Genomic DNA, 20604 nt, shown 5'->3' with positions numbered 1-20604 from the left:
CAGGACGCCTGCTTGTTGCTCCGATCAGCAACCAAAACCCTCTAAAGCTCTGTGGCAGAGGCTCCTCTAATGTGGCGACATGATGTTGGGATGAATATGTCTGAATAGATCCAAAACGATGAGAGCCCGGAGTACAAAAGCATCTGAAATACACGCATCACACACGGAGATATTCCTGGAGCAGCCATTGTTGTTCTCAACCTCTGTGGATGAAACGACAAAACGCTCAAATCGTCACTAATCAACCTGCTTCAAAGCAAAGAAAAGAAGCTTGTTAGAAAGAAACACTGAAACTTTTCCAGCTTACATCTCAGCACAGAAAAGTTTGGCTCTCTGTGTTTAACGTGGAAAAAGTCTGAACGCAGGACGTCGTCTTCAGTCCCTGTTCGGCTCCACTTGATGGTCGAGGACTAAATGAACACGTTTTTCCACTCATGAACCAAATCTTTTGTCAAAGGTCGCAGCTGTGCAGCAGTCAAATCATTCTGTCCATTAATGACTCAAAAGCCCCAAATTAAGAGCAGTTTCTTTGATTTAGGACAGAATAATTCAGGAGGTTCCCTGAAAGCATCTTTAATCACAGCTGAGTTTGTTCTGAAGGGATGGTTCACTCACACCCATGCACGAGAACCAACACGTCATCAAAGCGGTTTTGATTATCGTTTGGCCACCGGAGGACAAAAACCCACAACACTAAACACAGAGTGGCCGTTTGCACTCGGCAGCTGGACCTTAGACCTGGACCAGCAGACCACACAGGGGTGAGGATGTGCTCGATGAAGGCTCAAACACAGGACACCTGCTTCAGGTCTGTGTGAATACAAAATTTAACGTTGGCTTGCTTTATAAACTCAGAAGACTTCTTATTTTTCAGCTTTCAGTCTCAGTTTAGGAAGCTTGAGACACAAAAAACGACTTGAATGAAGCAGAACGAGATCCAGGAGGAAGCCTAACCCATCACTGCAGGAGCTGCAGAGAAGAAGAACAAACGCAACAACGTCTTCATTCCAGACGAGTCCGGAGCTTCTGACAAACTCAGGAGGACGCCCAACAAACGCCACATCCTATAAGACAGACACCGGTCCACCAGAGAGACCGCTGGTGTCTGCTGTCCAATGCAGGGAGGACACACGGACACACTGAACACACGGCTGGACACAGGAGGACCAACTGCTCAGGTCAGCACTTCACCTGAGACTGACACGGACGACAGCGTACAGCGAGGACAGACGGCTTGAGAGAGGAGGCCGTCCCTCGACAGAGGACGAGGTCTACGACACCACTTGTCCTCCACCTACAACGTCATGTCATCCCTTCACAGGAGATTGAAGAGCTACCTTTCCTTCACACCTGGCCTCAGCCGACTCCAACAATCCTGACGACGGCCGGTACAACAGGCAGGAGCGCTGAGGAACCAGGTGGTACCAACGACCCTGAGAACGACCCCACAGAGACCCGAGACCCCCCAGCAGTCAGCCAGAGCTGAGGACAGCCTTTGGATGTGAGCCCAAACGGTTTCAACTTCCTGTGACCTGAGCTTGGCCTCGATTAACGCTGCTGGGGTAACGATGGCCGAGAGCCGTCACAGACGAAAGATTTCCTCCAATGGAGGAAGCAGAAACACGGCGGCTGTTTCCCTCCACCAGCGTTCATCACGTGAAAATGTTTGACAGAAAAGTCTGCTTCTAATTTTGGAGCGACACACGAATCCTCAACAATGGCCGCGTGTGTGTAGGTGTTGTGAAAGACGGCGTTCACAAAGGACGGACGCTCTGGGACGCGTCTTTAACGCAGCCATTGAGGCAGCGGAGAGCAGGTTGATTCTGTTGTGTGAATCAAGCAATCGGCAGTGAAACTGCAGTTTGTCTGAATGTGTTTCTCCTCTCTGGGGAGCAGACAAATTGTTTAGCAGCCCAAAAGCAATCACAGCGTTAAAAATGAATGCTGCGATACAGAACTGAGGACGAGACATGGACACATAAAATCCCTCTGCTATCAGCCACAGATGGACGGACAGATGTGTGGACAGACAGACGGACAGATAGCTCAAGTATTCAATCATCTGTCTGATAAACTGGTGCAAACCATGAAGGTGAATATGAACACGCTCACTCGGTCACTGAATATCTTATCTCATCTTATTTCATATTTAAGGTCTTCATATGAATCAAGTTCCCCAACATTACCTTTAAACTTGTTATATATATCTTGTCCTGAACAGTGGTGTCCCACAGAGCTGCGTCCTGAGTCCACTCCAGTACTCCCAGTCATCACCTACATCAGCCTGGTCCTCATACCATTGTCAGGATTGTAGGCAGCGTTTGTCTCAACAACATCGATGAGTCGGCCGACAGGGGGCAGGTCCAGCACCAACAGCCTGTCCCTCAACACGGGTGGAGGTCCCCGGCATCGCTCAGGTCCTGTCCTAAAGATGGCACAGCAGCATCTCTTCTTCTGCTCCACCTGTCAGCTGCCATGAAGAGCATCCTCACAGCTGTTTCAGGGTGGTAACGGCTCTGTCTCAGACCGTCATCAGGGACCCGGCTCACTGCAGACAGCCCTCTGAGAGGCCTTCCAGGACCAGCAGGGTCTACTTACTGTAAACCTTTACTGTTAACTCTGCTTTTGACCCTAAAACAAACGTACATCACTCTGCACTTCACTGCTCTTTGCACCTTTGATTGGACATGAATCCACGTTTCGAGGTCTCTGTACTTGTTCTGTGTACAGACAGTAACTCTGAATCTAAGCTAGCAGCCACGTGGCAGCTTTTCCTGCACCATCCTGACTTAAAGGACATCAGTAACAGAAAGTTATTCCTAATCTGAGAGTTTCTCAAAGTTCTCATTACTGTATGTCCTTTTTAAAGAATCACCAGCAACAAATGAGGCAAGAAGTCTTTCACATCCGAGAGCCCATAAACGCTATTAGCCCCGGATGGAACCACCCAAACGCTGTCAGAAGCTATCTACTGTTAGCGTTCATGGCCTATAAAACCATTGTTATTGCTGAGCAGCTGAGCTGAAGCCTCGCTCTGCTTTACAGCTGCTGCAGGCAGCCACAGCGTCCTCGTCTCTGCTTTAACAGCAGCGGGGATGTCCTTGATAACGCCTGTCTTTGGCTGGCATACAGATGTGTCCTCCCTCACCAGGAGGCGAACACGTACCAACACACAAAAACACACAACAGACGCACACACAGGATGGAAACAAAGGCAGACGTAGACACGGACAGTGATGGATCGTACACACTTTTATATGGAGACGGAGACAGAGACAGAGACGGTGCTTATTAACTGCATCACACAAGTGTTTGGTCCCCCTGTGTCCTCAGTTTAAAAAAGATTAAGAGTCATTAATAGTCGATTTAACTGCATCCTGTCAAACACAGGACACTCCGCTCTCAGTGGGTTATTCAGTGTATGGAGGTGTTTCCTCCAGCCAGAGCATCTCCACCCAGCTGTCAGAGTAGGGATGTCTGAGGGGACGCTTCCACCCAAACGAGCCCTCCGTCACAGCTCACACTCCTGTAGATCCAGCATCATGTGGAGCCTGATGAGTCTGTTTTAGGGACCAGGGTCATTTATTGTTCCTGACCGTGGAATAAAAGGTTACAGTGACGACACACTAACATGTTTGAATGTGTGCAGCCGCATTTTCAGAAAGACACAAGAGGAGAACAAAAAAAGAGCTTACTCTCCTACACACAGAGACACACACACACACACACACACACCTGCACACGCACACACACCTATCAGAGACAGCTGGTGGCCGACACAGAAGATCAACATGCCTGTCACACCTCCTTTGTGTACTGTCAGTAAGACTGCAAACACAAACACACACACACCACCATCACAGCTGTCTGTCTATTTGTGTGTTTACAGAGTGTGTGTGTGTGTGTGTGTGTGTGTGTGCGTGCATGTTCTAGTCTGTCAGACAGCATCAAAACCAGTAGATTCAAAGTTCAACCACTAAACTACTAACCTGTGCTCACTGCAGTGTGTGAGAACACGCTCATAAGAAAGACACACTGTGTGTGCATGTGTGTGCGTGTGTGCGTGTGTGTGTGTGTGTGTGTGTGTGTGTGCATGTGTGTGAGCATGTGTGTTGGCCTTGTTAAAGATCCATTTCTAACTCGGGCAGATTCAATATCTATCAAATAGAGACGCAGGTGTCGACTGCTGGATCTGAAATTGCTACTGAGGGATGGGGGGGGGGGGGAGACAGACAGAGAGACAGACAGAGAGACAGACCTTCATGCAGTCGACTCTCAGTGTTGAGCGCTGACAGCTAAAGTTGACAGACTGAATCTTTGGTGGAATCCATCACATCAGTTCAGAGCTGATCCATCGTCACACTTAAAGGGCCAGTGTGAAGGATTTAGTGCCATCTGGTGGTGAGTTAGCAGAATGCAACTGACTGAACGCGTCTCGCCTCGCCCCCCCTTTCAAAGCGTGGAGAAGCTACGAGTTCTTACGAGCCTCGTAAGAACATGGAAGCTGCTCTGTGGAGCCAGTGTTTGGTTTGTCCTTTCTGGGCTCCTGTAGAAACATGGCGGCCTCTGTGGAAGACTCGCTCACTTGAAATGAAGGAGACTTACCTGATTCGGAGGGTTTCAGTGTGTCTGTATCAGGGGGAGCCAATCAGGAACGAGTCCAGCTGTGACGCGATGACCTGATTTGATCTGCAACAGCCTGAAAAAAACAAAAAAACATTTTGGAAAATTAAAGCGAGCTGATCTGAATCACATCAAGCTCCACATCAGAATATTCATGACAGCACAGACAATCCACTGTACACATACACATGTACTTATACACAGGAAGTACATCCTTCTGCTGCAGGAACCTCTGACCAATCAAATCAGATGAGCTGTGACGAACAGACAGAGGCTCTGAGACGTTTCACTGATAAACAAACTGATAATGAGGTGAACTTAATGAATAATCATTCATCAAAGAGACACTTCATGGAAACGTCTGGACCCTCAGGTGAGGGACAGGAGCTGCAGGGACGTCCAGTCTCACCTGTAATCCGTCACACGCTTTGATTAGCAGTAACACCTGTCACCTGGCTACGAAGGTTCAGACAACTTTATGCGAAACAGTCGAAGGACAAACGATGAGGGCAGTTTAACACACCTGTCCTCTGCTCACAGTCACAGATACTCATCAATCCAACCAATCACGTCCTTTACTGCGAAGATAATATTTACACTCTTGTGCTGAGTCAACTGAAAGCGACATGACATGACTTTAGCATCTTTTTGCTGCTGAAGGTTTAATTTTAGCTCAACTAAAAACACTCGAGTTTTCATCTCTTTGGAGGTTTTTAAGACAAGACTGTGTTTATTTGACTTCAGAGCCAGGCTGCATGAACAGCGGCAGAAAAAAGAAAACCGTGCAGACAGCATGACCTCAGTGTGATCTGTGTGTTACAAGATGCTTTTATTGTGTGTTATTCTGCGCGTTGATTTAGGATGTGAATGATCCAGAAAACGTCAGTCAGGGTCATCAGTTCCCTCAGTGACAGAAGAGGAGTCGCTGATGAAGATGATGGAAACTCACGCTCACTCCATCCCTGTTTGCAAACATCTGAGTGAAGTTTATGAAGTCAGATTAAGAGATCTTCAGAGATTGAGATCTATTCAACGATCGAAGCGGATCCGCTTCACTGCGTCCAGACATCTTCGTCCCTCGTCTTCAGCTCAGGACAGAGAGCAGCAGAGCAGTGTGGGTGAGCGCCCTCCCCTCCTCCCCCCCGCTCTCTCCCATGGCGATGGTTACTGATATCGATGATGGCACACATCGAGAATGTCGACGCTTCAGTTTCAAACGAGCACGTCGGGACGGCCGAGCGTCGGCTCCAGAGGAAGCTCTCTGTGCTGCAGAGGCCAATATGTCTGCTTAATGAGACTGTGGTTCAGAGGCGGGCAGCACGGCCTCGTGGGAAGGATCTGCTGCCTCCGCTGCTCTGGTCTTATTAAGATGAGAGGAGAGATAAGTGGACGCCAGAGTCGGCCCGGCTTTGTTGACTGTCCAGCCCTCCTCCTGCTCTTCCTCCTCCTCCTCCTCCTCCTCTGTCTGCGGCCTGCTCGGCTGACGTTCTGTTCGCTCAGCTGGAAACGAGCTTCTGGAGGAGTTTTGGCCGCAGTGACAGATGGAAGTTCAGCTCTGAGCCTCTGATTGGAGCGATAACTGCACTTTTTTCATCTCCAGCAAATGGAAAGTGTGTCAGCGCTGAGCTGTTGTACCATTTTGTAGCGCCATGCTCACTTCCTTAATATGTTTCCTGTTGAAACAGCACACTGGGAGATGGAGACGGGGATGGGGGGGTGGAGGAGAGCGGCAGCCTCCCACAACGTTAGAGTCTGTCGGCCCATGTCGCCTGAACAGCCAGACAAATCAAACAGCAGAGCTGCACTTCAAACTGCCTGTTTGCTCTCAGGATGGCAGAGTGAAATGCTGGAATGATTAGCATTAAACTAGCTGCACACATTCATGATTTGACTTTTCATTTAGCGCCATCATCAGGCCAAAGCATGAATCTGTGTCCAATACTCTGCTTTATGTATATGATGTATATGATACTAATGGAATCACCATCAGCCACAGGTGTTTGTGCTCAGTGCTAACTGATGATTGTTAGCATGCTAACAAACTTCACCTGATGACAGTCAGCGTGTTAGCAAGTCGCAGATCTGCTAACATGGCTGCAAACGTCAATGTGATATTTGTCTCGAGAACTTAAAACCAAGCCAGCGCCTTCAGTCTGTCCCACCTCTGCTGTTTTTCACATTTGTACGTTTAAAGGCTGACGTTTTTTAACTTCATGGTCTAAAAGTGAAAAATGTCTTGATCCCTTCGACGGGAGCAACAGAGCAGAAAATGGACGGACCACATATAAAGACCCGATGAGTCTTTGAGAGGTGGGACGTTCAGTCCTGAAGTGTCTGAGCTACGAGCATTTTATTTCTGTTAGTCGTCAGGCAGCGGCCTCTAGTGGTTGCAGTGATTATGACGGGAGCAAAGGAGGAGGTCAGGTGATGGGGTGGAAAGAGGAGGCCGCGGTTCACGTCGACTTGTTTTAACTCAAGTTCACTTCAGCAAACCGCCATCTTTACCGGAACCTAACCGAGTGGTACCGTTTCACTACGTTAGCGATGTGATGATGAAGGTCCAGTACGAGCGTCACAGGCACTCTTCATCGCTGATATGCGTCGTTTGGGAGTCGTTGGCAATCGACCTGATGAATCGTGTTGGTTTAACAAAATGTGATCAGCTCAGAGTTCAGCTTTCTGTCTGCCCTCGAGGTCGGGCTGATGTGTCTGCGTCCTTCCTCAGTAAAAGATCCCAGTCAAAGCTCAGATCCTCCTCCTCCTCCTCCTCGTTTAGAGAAGGATTCATTTCGAAGGAGACTCCGGCTGCAGGGTTTGACCACTAAGCCTCCCCTCTCTGTCATATTAAGACATGCTTTGCTCCTCTCCACTCTGTTCCTCTCCTTTTCATCTGATCTGTCCATCCATGTCCTTCAACCCTCAGCAGTAATCCTCCAGAGGACAGAGGGAGGGAATACTGAGGAGGAGGAGGAGGAGGAGAAGGAGGAGAAGGAGGAAGAGGAGGAAGAGGTTTCAATTGAGGGATTGAGTTGACACTGATTCTCTGGTTCCACTCAGGTCTGATGTGGATTTGGTTTCATCTGTAGGACACGATCGTTCCTAAACTACGAGCATCATGGCCAGAAACTCTTCAACGACATCAAACTCCTTCACAACAGGAAACGCTGATGCAGGAGCTGTTACTCCTCCTCTGTGGCGGAGGTGGAGAACGGCCTTAAAGCAAGTCTGACTTCATCTTTTCATTAAGTGAAGCTGCGTTTCCTCCTGACGATGACGGCAGCCAAAACAGTCCGTCACACATTTAATGAAGACGCATGGATCCTGAAGTGCTGCCAGTGGTTTCACACTACATGTAAGCAAGTGTTCCACACAGAGCTCCAGACATCAGCCTCTGAAAACATCTTTATTATTTCGCCAGCCCAGCAGACCTTTGGAGCACGTTAAGACTACAAATGAGTCTGTGTTCCTGCCAGAGCTCAGCAGCCAGCAGAGCGTCATTAGAGAGCGCTTCAACAGGACACACCCACAGGATGTCCAGCTGTGGACAAGAAGGTCAAAATCCTCCTTCACAAGGTCACACACTACATCTGAGGAGGAGGAGAGAGGAGAGAGGACAGAGGACAGAGGCAGGATGGGACTTCTGCTTCCTTTGAACGGGAGTGTTTCCTGCAGCAGGGACATGGACGAGTCCCCCAAAGTTATGAATGAAAGATGCACAGAAGCCTGTCACCTTTCAAAAGCAGGGACGGACGAGAGGGACACAGGAGGGACAGCGTGGTGAGAGGTGAAGGAGAAGAAAGGAGGAGGACGGCTGATGGACGGACGGAGGGAGGTTAGAATGAGAAGAACTGAAAGAGACGAGGAGAGGAGAGGAAAGTGTGAGGGATGGAGGGATGTCTGATAAACTGACGGACGGAGAGATCCAATGACAAACTGACTTCTTCTTCTTCTTCTCTGAATAAACAAACGCAGATGAACAGAAGAAACTTTGGAAAGCAGAGAAATGACAACTCTGATTCTATTAATAACCATCATCTATCAGCCTGATTAAGACACTAATCCTCTCCACACACACACACACACACACACACACACACACACACACACACACACACACACACACACACACACACACACACACACAGCCTGTATGTATCTGCACTAATAGAATTTGCAGCCTCTGATATTTCACATTTCCTGTTGCAGAGTACGTAAATCTAAAATCCCTCTGGATGTTAGAACAGCAGCTGGTTTGAGCCCGTGAAGCTACGGCACATGCATGAAGAGGTAGAGTGTTGAAGGTCAGATGAGCTGAGGATGAGGAAGAGGAGGAAGAGGAGAGGAAGTACAGGTGATGGATGGATGGATGGATGGATGGATGGATGGATGGATGGATGGATGGATGGATGGATGGATGGAGGGTTGTAGAGAAGCAGAAATTCAGCAGGGAGCTGACATTAGGGCCAGAGCAGCCCCCATCACTGCCAACACACACACACACACACACAGTAAACACAGTAAACACTTCTGAAAACACACATCATATTAATACACACCTGAGAATACCTGCGGTGCATCATGTCGTGTGTGTGTATGAATGTATGGAGGCGAAACCAGGGCTTGTCTGAGCGCGTGTGTGTGTGTGTGTGTGTGTGTGTGTGCGTGCGTGCGTGTGTGTGTGTGTGCTGGCAGAGGCTGGGGGCTGGCAGATGGTCAGAGCTGAGTCTCTCTCCCCTGTGGGTCCCTCAGCTCTCCCCCCCTCCCTTCAGCTCCACCTCCGGGGGCTACCCTCCCGTGTTAAGCCCCACCAGAACACCCCCCGGCTGGGCACGGACCTCCATCGCCCCCTCCCTGCCTGCAGCTGAACTTGCTGAACGCTCTCGTCGTCTTTCCTCCGTGCGACTCTGATGCTGATGGACGGAGCGACGTTCGCCGATCCAGTTTTTGAGGTTTCTGATTCCTGACTTTCACCTTCACTGCTGAGCTCACAGCTGACTGGGATCAGTTTGGCGTTGAAGGATATCTGACATTTTTAGTAGAATGACACCTACAGACAAACTACTTCTCCCTCACGTCCACCGTCTGAACTTGAGCTGAGGCGACGCAGAGCCTCATTTCGCCTGAATGACACTGACTCAGTCGTCCCTGGGCTTGCTTCTTCAGAAATAAACAAACATTAGGAAATGTTGTTGAGTGGAAATGCACATTCACGCCTGGGTTCCTCCATGTTTCACCTCAGACTGGAGGATGACGCGGCAGCAGCGTCACACGCTGCAGCTGCCTCAAACACGTCAACAACGAACAAACGGACAGTTTGGAAAAGTTCAGACAGGATCAGCACAGACAGCGTCAGATTCCCCGACGCTCCTCAGACCTCTGCGACCGTGACAGTAACGACCAGCAGAAGCAGACAAACCAGCATTAAGGTCTGACTGTGACCTGCAGTCTGCAGGACGTGAACGCAAAGACTCAGAGGACAAGGTGGTCGTCTTTACGTCCACTGAGGACGCAGAGACGAGACGTTTTACTTCAGCTGATACTTACAGAAACACACACACACAGAAACACACACGCACACACAAACAGAAACACAAACAGAAACACACACAGAAACACACACACACACACACACAGAAACACACACGCACACACAAACAGAAACACACACAGAGAAACACACACACTCACAGAAACACACACGCAGAAACCCAGCTGAAGGCCGCTCACTCGCTCTGTTTGATGCGTCTGTAATGATGTTTACCGGCGATCACACGACCAAAATAGAAGCATGAATTATGATAAATCCGTCCGCTTTGATGTCAGAGAGAAAAAGTTCCAACTAAAGAACTCAATTATTGACTAAATGGCCTTGATAACAGCGTGAGCGGCTGATGAGGAGGGTGAACGGAAGGCGAGTGGCTGTTTGAAGATTCAATGAAGCCACACAGGAGCGAGCGGCGTGGAGCGGCGTGGAGCGGCGTGGAGCGGCGAATCCTCCGCCCTTCAGCACGGCGGCGTGACAGCAGCGGCTCAGCCTGAAGGTTGTTTATGTGTTTGTCGTGTGTTTTATCTGAGCCGTGGATGGATTCTCAAAAAGGCTTTTCTTTCTGAAATCTTATCAGGTGCGTCTCCTCGTACGTGTCCTTCAGCCGGACGGTCGCATTAACAGCGAAACTCTAAACTCAGTGAACCTGCAGCGTCTCTGAAACGAGGCGCAGAGACGTGAGCGGCGGCGGCGAGGGGCCGCGTTAGCTGATCACAGGCGGAAACACGGCAAACCTCGCCGGGGACGACAGGCTGCCGTGATCCACCAATCAGAGGAGAGGCAGCGGGACGTGTCAGCCAGTCAGATTTGGCGCGAGTGTGAGGTGAGCTGCGGGTGAGCGCGTCCGTCTGATGGGCCGTTTCCTGGCTGACTGATGGTGTTTTGACTGACTGACGAGCTGGATGATGGTCGAGTGCGCCGGCGTCCCTGAGCTGATGGACTGATCCGCTCTTCGCTCACAGGCTGGATTTCAAAGTGGCGCTGTCTCACGTTTTGCCACTTGTCCTCCATTTTTCCTCTTTCTGTCCGCAGACTTTTTGTCTTCCTCTGTCTCTCTGCCTCGCCTCGTCCTCCGTGTCTCTTCTGTCACCTTTAAGTCTCTCGTTCTTTCCTCGAGTTGACACCCTCCGCTCTCACTTTTGTCACTTCTCTTTGTTCTCTTACTTTCACTCCAGCTCTACAGATTTCTCAGACTTCCTGAGAGGTGACGTCCTATCGGCGGCATTAACCTTCAAATCGTTATGATAAAGTGATCAAATCTGCTCAGTTTGAGCACAGACGCAGACAGTGAGCGTCTCTGTGTACGTCCAGAATGTCCACTCTGTCTCCACTCTGAGCCTTTACAGCTTATTTCATTATCTTACATCATTAGAAACCAAATCAGTTTCAGGTGTTTAAACAGATGAAACTATGGGATGGCCTCTGGGAGATGAAAACATTTCAGGGTTTAAAGGTGAAACTTACAGCGGCATTCCCTCAAAGACCAGAGTCCATCACAGCTGTGTCTCATGCGTCCACTGGTTTAGTTTAATAGTGAATATCAGGAGGACAGCTCAGTGTGGAGCTGCTCCGGATCATTCCATTGCTTCATATTGTTCTTGGGGAGAACTCAGCGTCCTGCTGAGACACACGGACACAACGTCACAGGAGGAGACGAGAAGCGTCCACGCAGACATCTGGTGTCTGTTATCTGTCTGTGACTGCAGAGACAAAAGAGACCAAACCGTGAATCTCACGTCATCGCTGTCAGCGCTCACCTCTGCAAATGCTCCATCAGCCACCGCCTGCAGCTCTGCAGGCAGGAGGTCAACGGACAGAGATCACAGAGCGACATATGAGGCTGTTAAACGCCAACACCACAGAGGAAGAACAGTCCGGAGGTAAAGGAGAGACAACGAGGGAAGAAGAAGAAGATGTGAGTGTGATCTAACAGCATCACTCCACTTTCACTCGTCCCATTCGGCGCTCACACTTTTAAAGACGTCACATGAAGTTAAGACACAAGCAGAGCAAGGCGGTTTGGAGAAGCTGACATGAGGAAGAGGAAGAGGAGGAGGAGGAGGAGGAGGAGGAAGAGGAAGAGGAAGAGGAAGAGGAAGAGGAGGAGGAGGAGGAGGAGGAGGAAGAGGAAGAGGAAGAGGAGGAGGAGGAGGCGCTCTCAGAGCTATCTGCAGTTTCAGCACGTAGATGGAAAAACACGTCTGTTACATCAGCTCACGAGCTTTCTGAGGCTTCACAGAGATTCAGGTCTGATGCGTCAGTCACTGGATGGAGAGGGTGGAGGCTGAGACGGCGCCGCAGGGCGTTTGATTGGCTGAGAGTCGACCACCTGTGAGGTCACTTCCTCAACAGGTGACGTCAGCGGTCGCCTTCCTTTAACTAATGTTTGAATCACATCTACCACACGTGTGCTAACAGGCGGTTTGTCGTGGAGAACATGCTGGATGTGAACTCTGCCTCCACCCGTCAGACTGCTCAACACCTCCATCATGTACTGCAGCACCACACCAGAAACCTATTGTTTGTTTGTTTGCAGTGTTTTCAGAAGCTGTACATATTGTTCACGTACACAGAAAGTCAACGTCCTTTCAACATGACATCAGTGGTTTTCTCAGTACTGGCAGCAGTATTTCTACAATGTGGGCTGATTTTCTACTCTGCAGTCCTGCACATGAGATTCTGACCACTGCACTGATAAAAATGAGTCTTATTTGGTAAAATGAAATTAGAAAGACGTCACTGTCTGACAGTTGTCTGAACGAGACATCGCGAGCGTCGTGAAGATTTTTCCTCTGCAGAGAAAAGAGCGCAGCAGTAAACAGAGAGGCTGATAGAAAGAGCAGCGAGACAGAGAAGCAGGCATTATCATGAAAATGAGACATTTCCACTGGCAGGGGACAAAAATCATCTCTAATAATAATCCTGCTAATAATAATAACGGCCACGGCGGCTTTGCATTCAGGCCTGAGCCCGCCTTATCAGCAGAGCGTGATGAGTGAGAGTGTGACACACAAACAGCGTTCTGTTCTGATTCAGCTGCAATTAAACACTCTCCTCTATTATATTTCATATAAAATATTTTATATTTTCAGCCCGTTTGATGCAAACGTGGCAAAGTGCTGCCGGCGTGCCTGCTGGTTAAACAAACTCCACATCATCCCTTCATCCCTTCAACCAATCACAAGCTGACGGACTTTTAAAAGAGGAACCAATCACTGACGGTGACTTCCTCAGGCAGACACCGGGACTGTTTCTCTGTTGTCCAATCAGAAGCCACAGCCTTGTTGTGTGGCAGCCTGGACGAACATTAAAGTGCTGCTCACATGTTAACCGTGTTTCTGCCTGTATGTGCAGCTGTGCATGATGGGTAGTTTGCACAGAGTCTCGGGGTGAAAGGCCGACAGACCTTCAGCGGCTTCCAGCGTGAACACTAACACTGTTCATGCTTTTCATTCATAATGAGCAATAATTAACACATGAAGCAGCAGTAACGTGATTATGGGAATCCTTTGGCACGCTCATGTAAGCGGTGATCAATATGAAGGTCACACAAGTCCTCCTGAGTCAGGAATCAATCAGCTGATCAATTGATTTTGAAAAGCAGAGGCGTGGACATGAGTAACGACGCGGACTGCATTAGACGCCCTGAGGGGGGCTGGAGTAGATTAGCAGTGAAGGTATTGATCCTGATCGATACGACAAGAGGCTGAAGAGATAATCAGTGAGTAATAGATCGGTAATTGACCCTTATGGGTAAATGATTTCAGAGGGTCACCGCAGAGCGTCAGTCGTCCACATCTCAGCCAATGAAGCTCAGCACATTAAGAACGACATGTGAGAGAGCTTCACCGACTGCCACCATCCTCATCCTCATCTGAGCGTGACTGTTCTGTCCATTAGAGCGGGGACATACAGGATCTGATGAGAGGACACAAGCATTGACTCGTCCAGGACCTGACAGCGGTCGTCTTCACACTTGCTTTTATTCTTTGATTCCACCCTAAAGGAGACAGACGATGGTCTTCATGCTGTCGATGAACGTGTGGAGAAACGTTCCCTGCAGGATGAAAGCAGGTAATCAACCACGTCACAGCTTACAGACAGTCATCATGGCTGCCATGTCAGCAAACGATGCCTTCACACAGCCGACAGAGAGTCCGTGAAGGACGAGGCAACGTCCAGACGAATGTCACCATTGTGGACACTTTGTCCATGAAATATAAAACACTCTGGCTTTCTTCCTTTTGGACGGTTAGAAATGAAAGCAGAAGAGCTGAAGGAGAAAATCTCCTCTGGAGTTCTGTTTCTTACCCACAATGCACCTCAGCAGTTTGGTCAGAGATCTGTGTGTTATGCTAGCGTAGCCTGGAGAGGTCTGTCCAGGACCGCCGTGTCCAAACATCACCAAAGGATGGTGAAACATGGTGAGCCTCAAAGGAGAAATAGTTTGTTAGGACTGAAATGAACCTTAAAGCTGAAGGCCACGCGTGTGAAGACCAACAGACGTGTGAGCTCAAGTCTGCTAAGTACAGGAAGTGCTGTAGCTGCAGTAATCTACATGTCTGACGGGCAGTTTGGGGTGTAATTTTAATAATCACCTTTTCCTTCTCTGCCAAATGACTGGTTTAACTTAAACTGCTCGTCTGACTCTCACGTTGCTTCCTGCTGGATTGTAATGAGCCTCCAGACCAGCAAAATATCACCCAGACAAACAAACACAGACACCAGAACCAGGTCTGGTGTTCTCAGCAGCCTCCCTCCCCCCTCCTCCCCCTCCTCCCCCTCCTCCTCCAGGCAGGGAGGGGTGTTTGGGATTTTTCTTGGCTCGGTGTAGCAGGTGGAGAAATAAGCGCTCCTCGTGGAGGAGGGAGGGAGGAGGAGGATAATCAGGATCAGACTCCTCTCTGTGCTGAGGAGACGTGAAGACATGGAGGGATCAGCCTGTGTGTGTGTGTGTGTGTGTGTGTGTGTGTGTGTGTGTGTGTGTGTGTGTGTGTGTGTGTGTGTGTGTGTCAGGGAGATTATTCAGATGTGTACCTGCCTTTGGGCGTGCACGAGTGAAAACACACATATTTACTGTGAGAGTGTGTGTGATGACACTGTGTGTGCATCATGATACTCTATATGTGTGTGTGTGTGTATTATGAAACTGCGCATGTGTGTTTTGATACTCTGTGTGTGTGTGTGTGTGTGTTATGATACTGTGTGTGTGTTATGATACTGTGTGTGTGTGTTATGATACTTTGTGTGTGTGTGTGTTATGATACTGTGTGTGTGTGTGTTATGATACTGTGTGTGTGTGTGTGTGTGTGTGTTATGATACTGTGTGTGTGTGTGTGTGTCCTGCTGTCCTCAGACTCCACAGATCACTGAAGAAGTTTCCAGTATCAGACTGACTTTATTGATCCGTGTCCTCTGTCCTCTCTTGTCTTTACCTCCGCCTCTCTTGTCTCTCGTCATCGTGTTTCCCTCCGCCCTCTCCTCCACCTCTCTTGTCGTCGTGTTTACCTCCACCCTCTCCTCCACCTCTCTGGCTCTCAGGCCAGTTGTCTCCTCTCCCGTCCTCCTTCCTTTCTTCTCGTCTCTTCTTCTGTGGTTTCTTCCTTCTCATCTTCAGCTTGTCTCCTCGCTCTCGTTGTTCCTTCCTCCCTGTCCTCCCATCATGCTTTCGGTGCTCAGACACTCCTCAGGGGTGGAGCGACTCCCATCTTTCTCTTGTTTCTGATCCCATAATGCTTTGCTGTAAGACGCCAGCAGCCGTCCCAGCGCAGACAGACAGTAAGAGACAGCAGTTAGCATGGAGTCTCAGGTGGAAGCAGGACGGCTGACTGAAGGCAGAGGAGGAAGAAAACGTTTCAAATGTTTTCATTTCACAGGAAATCTCATCAGATATTCAGCTTCCACAGCCTCCACCACAACGCGCATCTTTTCCACCACACAGAATATTTAACCGTCTCTGATCCCGGCGAATCCTGAAGCTGTTATCAACAAACTGAAGCCCCTCGCTGGTCCCCTCACCACCTGAATCTCTCAAGAGCCAGAGGGAAGCCTGAACTTCCCAGCATGCCGAGGGTATTGGAAGCAGCATGGCGTTCCTTCTTTGCAATTCTCTTTCCCGCGGGAGCTTAGATGGAGACAGAGCCCAAATCAAATACCCACAATCCCCTGGGCGAGGAGGGGAGTCTGCCGGTGTTAGATTAGATGTAGCCGTGTCAATAATACAGCAGTCACCAGGAAAATAAATCTGTGCACCTACTGTCACTGATAACAGGCAACGAAATATTACAGAGGACAGATATCCTTTAATAAGACGACTAAAAACACCAAACATCTGCAGCACAAGCAGATCCGTCCACAGAAAACAAGACGAGACAAAGAGAGAGACATGTTCAGAGGACAGAGAGAGATAATGACAAGCAGAAAATAGAAACAGAGCAACATAAAGTAAGACCCGAGGGACATGATGGAGAAAGAAAGAAAGAAAGAAAGAAAGAAAGAAAGAAAGAAAGAAAGAAAGAAAGAAAGAAAGAAAGAAAGAAAGAAAGAAAAGAGGTGGGTGGCAGAAAGAAGAGGAAGGACGGCCAATCAGAGGCGAAGGGACACATTCATGGGCTGATATATTCATGTGGACATTAATTTCAGAAACAGAAAACACCACAGAGACAAGGAGAGATGTGAGGGAACAACAGGAGGAGATAAAGGCAGGGAGGTGGAGGGGGAGGGTGGAGAGCCGGCGGGGAACAGCCAGAGAGGGGGAGAGAAGGAGAGAGAGAGAGAGAGAGAGAGAGAGAGAGAGAGAGAGAGAGAGAGAGAGAGAGAGAGAGAGAGAGAGAATGACAGTGAGACAAGGACGAGCAGGTTTTTTTGTTATTTCGGACAAAAATCCACTAATCCACCACCTGCTCTCTGCTGCATCTTCTGCTCTGAGCTCTGCAGAGTGAAGCGTGATCACCACTGACTCCAGTTTGTGACCCTCACAGGGAGCCATAGAGGCTGCGGGGGGCGTCGTCTTCACCTGAGAGGACAAAACCCAAACCGTAGAGTCAACTCTGCAAGCGTGTGACGCTCACGGCAGAGCACTGAACACCAGGTAACTGAGACGCTGCTGCTGGATGTGTCTGCGGGGTCAGAGGTCAATCCCATCATTACACATTAAAATTCACTCCTGACTCGAGTGGGAGCGCTAATTAAGAAATAACCCTTCAGCTGTAATAATGATCGTGGGATTCAGCATAAAAACAACTGTGAAGCTGCTCTGATGTCAATAATTGGAGACGTTCTGTGTCCAAATGTTAATATTCTACAACAAACCAGTGATTGGATTTGATTTGAAGCATAAAATGATGTCGAGGTCGAGTCGGCGCCGCTCTGCTTATGTTCTGTTTGCACTGAAAATAAGAATATGTTTTTTCCTACCAACAAATAATAGAGATGGGGAGAAAAAATGCTTTGAAGTAAACCGTTGCAGCCCTCATCCAATCGTTCATGAAAAACAGAATTTCCACCATAAAATTGTCACTGAATGTTTGCTGAAACTTTGTTAAGAGTCTTTTAAAACCAGTGCTCAGTGTTCAACATTGAAGTCCCTCCAAAACAACCAATGAGCTTCTTCTACAAACACTGAACCCGCCTTCAACAGGTGACCTCCACCTCTGGTCCGGACAGGCGACGGCCAAACGCTGACAGATCCGAGTGTTTGTGAAAGTCAAATCTGACCTCGCTCTGTCACTGTCTGATCCACTGAAGACTCATCTTAAAGCCTTCATCCTCTGCGATGTCTCCTCCTCTTCACTCTGCACTGGCAGCACATTTGTTTGTCTTCTGTCTTGCATGGAGACAAAGGTTACCATGTCAGCGGGCTTTCACGTCTGACGAGTTCATGATAGAAACAGAGTGAATCAAGGAAGTGCAGGAACGAACACACTAACACAGAAAGCATCTTTAAAGGCTCAGAGACACAGAGAGAGCATAAACACATGTTTGAATGAGGAAGTCCAACTCTAAAACAAGCACAATGCTCCGGCTGTCAAATGAGCTGCTGGTCCTTCGTAAACGTTTGACTCGGTTAAATCTGAGAAAACGTTGCATCACAGACGAAAGAGTCTGACAGCACGTCAGCCCGACGCTGCATGGACAGCAGGAATAAATACGTTTCCACTGAATTATCAACTTCAATCCAAACAACAAGTCAAGCAATGCGAGGGTGTCGTGTAACACACTGAGCAAAAACATGCGACGATACGCTGATGACGCCGGCATTTACATCACAGTTTGATTGACTGGACAACGCTGCAGAGAGGAGGATGAAGACAGGATGGATGGATGGATGGATGGATGGATGGATGGATGGATGGATGCAGGGACGGACAGATGGATGTATAGAAGCAGGGATGGATAAAAGGATGGATGCAGGGGTGGATGGATGGATAGATGGATGCAGGGGTGGATGTAGGAATGGATGGATGAACGGATGGATGCAGGGATGATGAAAGAGAGAGTAAAGGGTGGCAGAGAGAGGGGACAGCAGGGGAGGGATTGTGGGAATAATACTGGTCTGTTCCACTCAATCTTTTAACAGATGGTGCCCTCACACACACTCACATACTCACACACGCACTCTCTCACACACACTCTCACACACACACACACACACACACACACACACACACACACACACACACACACACACACACACACACACACACACACAGTCTCTCACATGCACATGTACACACTCACGCTGTGTTTACCAAAATAAGCAAACACACACAGAGTGGCTGGAAAACTGGGCTGAATTCAGCAGAGGATGGACAGTGAGAGGGTGTGGGTGTGTGTGTGTGTGTGTGTGTGTGTGTGCGTGTGTGTGCATGTGTGTGTGTGTGTGCAAACCTCCATAGGATAACTTTATTTCTTTGCTTTGATTTTCCATCTTTTCCTTTTTCCCCTTTTTATTTTCCCTGTGGATTAAAATGTGTGAACGCTGAAGACGATTATTTTATTATTCCTGATAAGTTTGCTGCTTCACACAGTTCAAGACATCAGAAACGTTTTCTGTTGCATTTTGTTTAATTTTCATCCCAGAGTGATTTCCATTGGACGAGCCGGGAGGCTGAGTTACAGAGACGCAGCGAGGAGCCAAACACCATCAGAAAATGTGGCCTGAAAGTGTGTGTGTGTGCATGTGTGTGCGTGTGTGTGCGTGTTGTCAGCTGGCCCACATGCAGATCACGGCTGACCGGACTCGACGGTATAAAAGTCCACTCGACATGCAGCTCCCTGCAGACACAACAATCTGCCGTGAAGCTTTCAAATGCTTTCTCACTACTGCTGCTGTTTTATGAACATCCTCCTTCTTCATCACACCAAACACACACTTTAGTTCTTTACTGACATACACAAATATTCCAGCGAAGCAGCCTTTGCTCATGAACTTCTCAATTTTCAGGCTGACGATCAGACAGTACGTATAAAAAGAGGACACAGACCGGCTGAATGGAGGCGAGCGGTCGTGTCTGACTGCTGTTTAAAGCCTTCGGTCATGGTGGTGGAGAGCGAGCTGCACGGAGGCATCTGAAGTTACCTGGTGAGCTCGTTAATGGAGAGCGGGCAGCCCTGGTTAGAGGGGGTTCAGGTCTTCTCACCTGCAGGTAAGTCATACTTTAAGGTGACCGTATTAGCAGAACAGAGTTTCACCTGTGAGCTGAGCCGTGTGCTCGTCTGTATTTACTTTCTTTGGTCACCTGACAGTCCCCTTTAGGTTCGGCCCTCTGTGGCTTCATTTAAACGCATCATTTTGCATCTCTCACTGCATCTTGGGAGACTAATTGACTCTAAGAGATGATGTGAAATAAGTCAATACTTATTGTGATTCCCTCCACAGCGAGGCGAGTTAACCAGTGTGTAAAGAGAGTTGAATGTGTGTATGTGGTGTGTGCCTTGGTGCTGATTGGCTGGTGGTAGTGTCGTGGTAGTTCTGCCTCCGTTACCATAAAAACGCCTCAGTTTAGATGAGATGGTTTCGTCAGGTGGGAGGGAGACGAACAGGAGGAGTGACATGCAGAACAGGCGTAATGGATGAAGGAGGTGGACGGAGGTGAAGGGAGAGAGGGAGACAGAGATACTTGGCAGGCGGAGCGAAACACTTTGACACCTCGTCACGCTCGGCCCCGAGACTCTGGCACATGGCAGGCTGAGAGCGAGGAGGCAGGCCCACCAGCAGGCCCATCTACCGTGGATCAACAGATGGCCGGCCGTGTGTGTGCGTGTGCGTGAGCATGATCTACATGCGGAATGTGTGTGTGTTCATGTGTGTTCAGCGTTCACACAGAGGACACGATGTGAGAGCGAAGCGTCTGCGTCTTCATCGTTTCATGCTCCTCTTCGAGCCAAAAGCGATGAAGGAGCCTCTCTGACAGCTATTAATACGGAGTTTAGGA

General features: G+C 48.9%; 1 protein-coding gene across 3 annotated transcripts in view; it reads right to left on the bottom strand.

Annotated features, from left to right (window-relative positions):
- The window catches only part of LOC139336171 (leucine-rich repeat and fibronectin type III domain-containing protein 1-like protein), a 224813-nt gene that overhangs the window by 64105 nt on the left and 140104 nt on the right, over window positions 1–20604 (bottom strand). For all 3 annotated transcript variants that reach the window (XM_070970119.1, XM_070970120.1, XM_070970121.1), the window contains exon 5: window positions 4606–4699. The gene's annotated coding sequence lies outside the window, so the exon portion shown is untranslated. The remainder of the gene's footprint in view (window positions 1–4605; window positions 4700–20604) is intronic.

This window comes from Chaetodon trifascialis, chromosome 9, assembly GCF_039877785.1.
Source record: "Chaetodon trifascialis isolate fChaTrf1 chromosome 9, fChaTrf1.hap1, whole genome shotgun sequence".
Classification (NCBI taxonomy): Eukaryota; Metazoa; Chordata; class Actinopteri; order Chaetodontiformes; family Chaetodontidae; genus Chaetodon; species Chaetodon trifascialis.
This window is presented reverse-complemented; position numbering and strand designations above follow the sequence as displayed.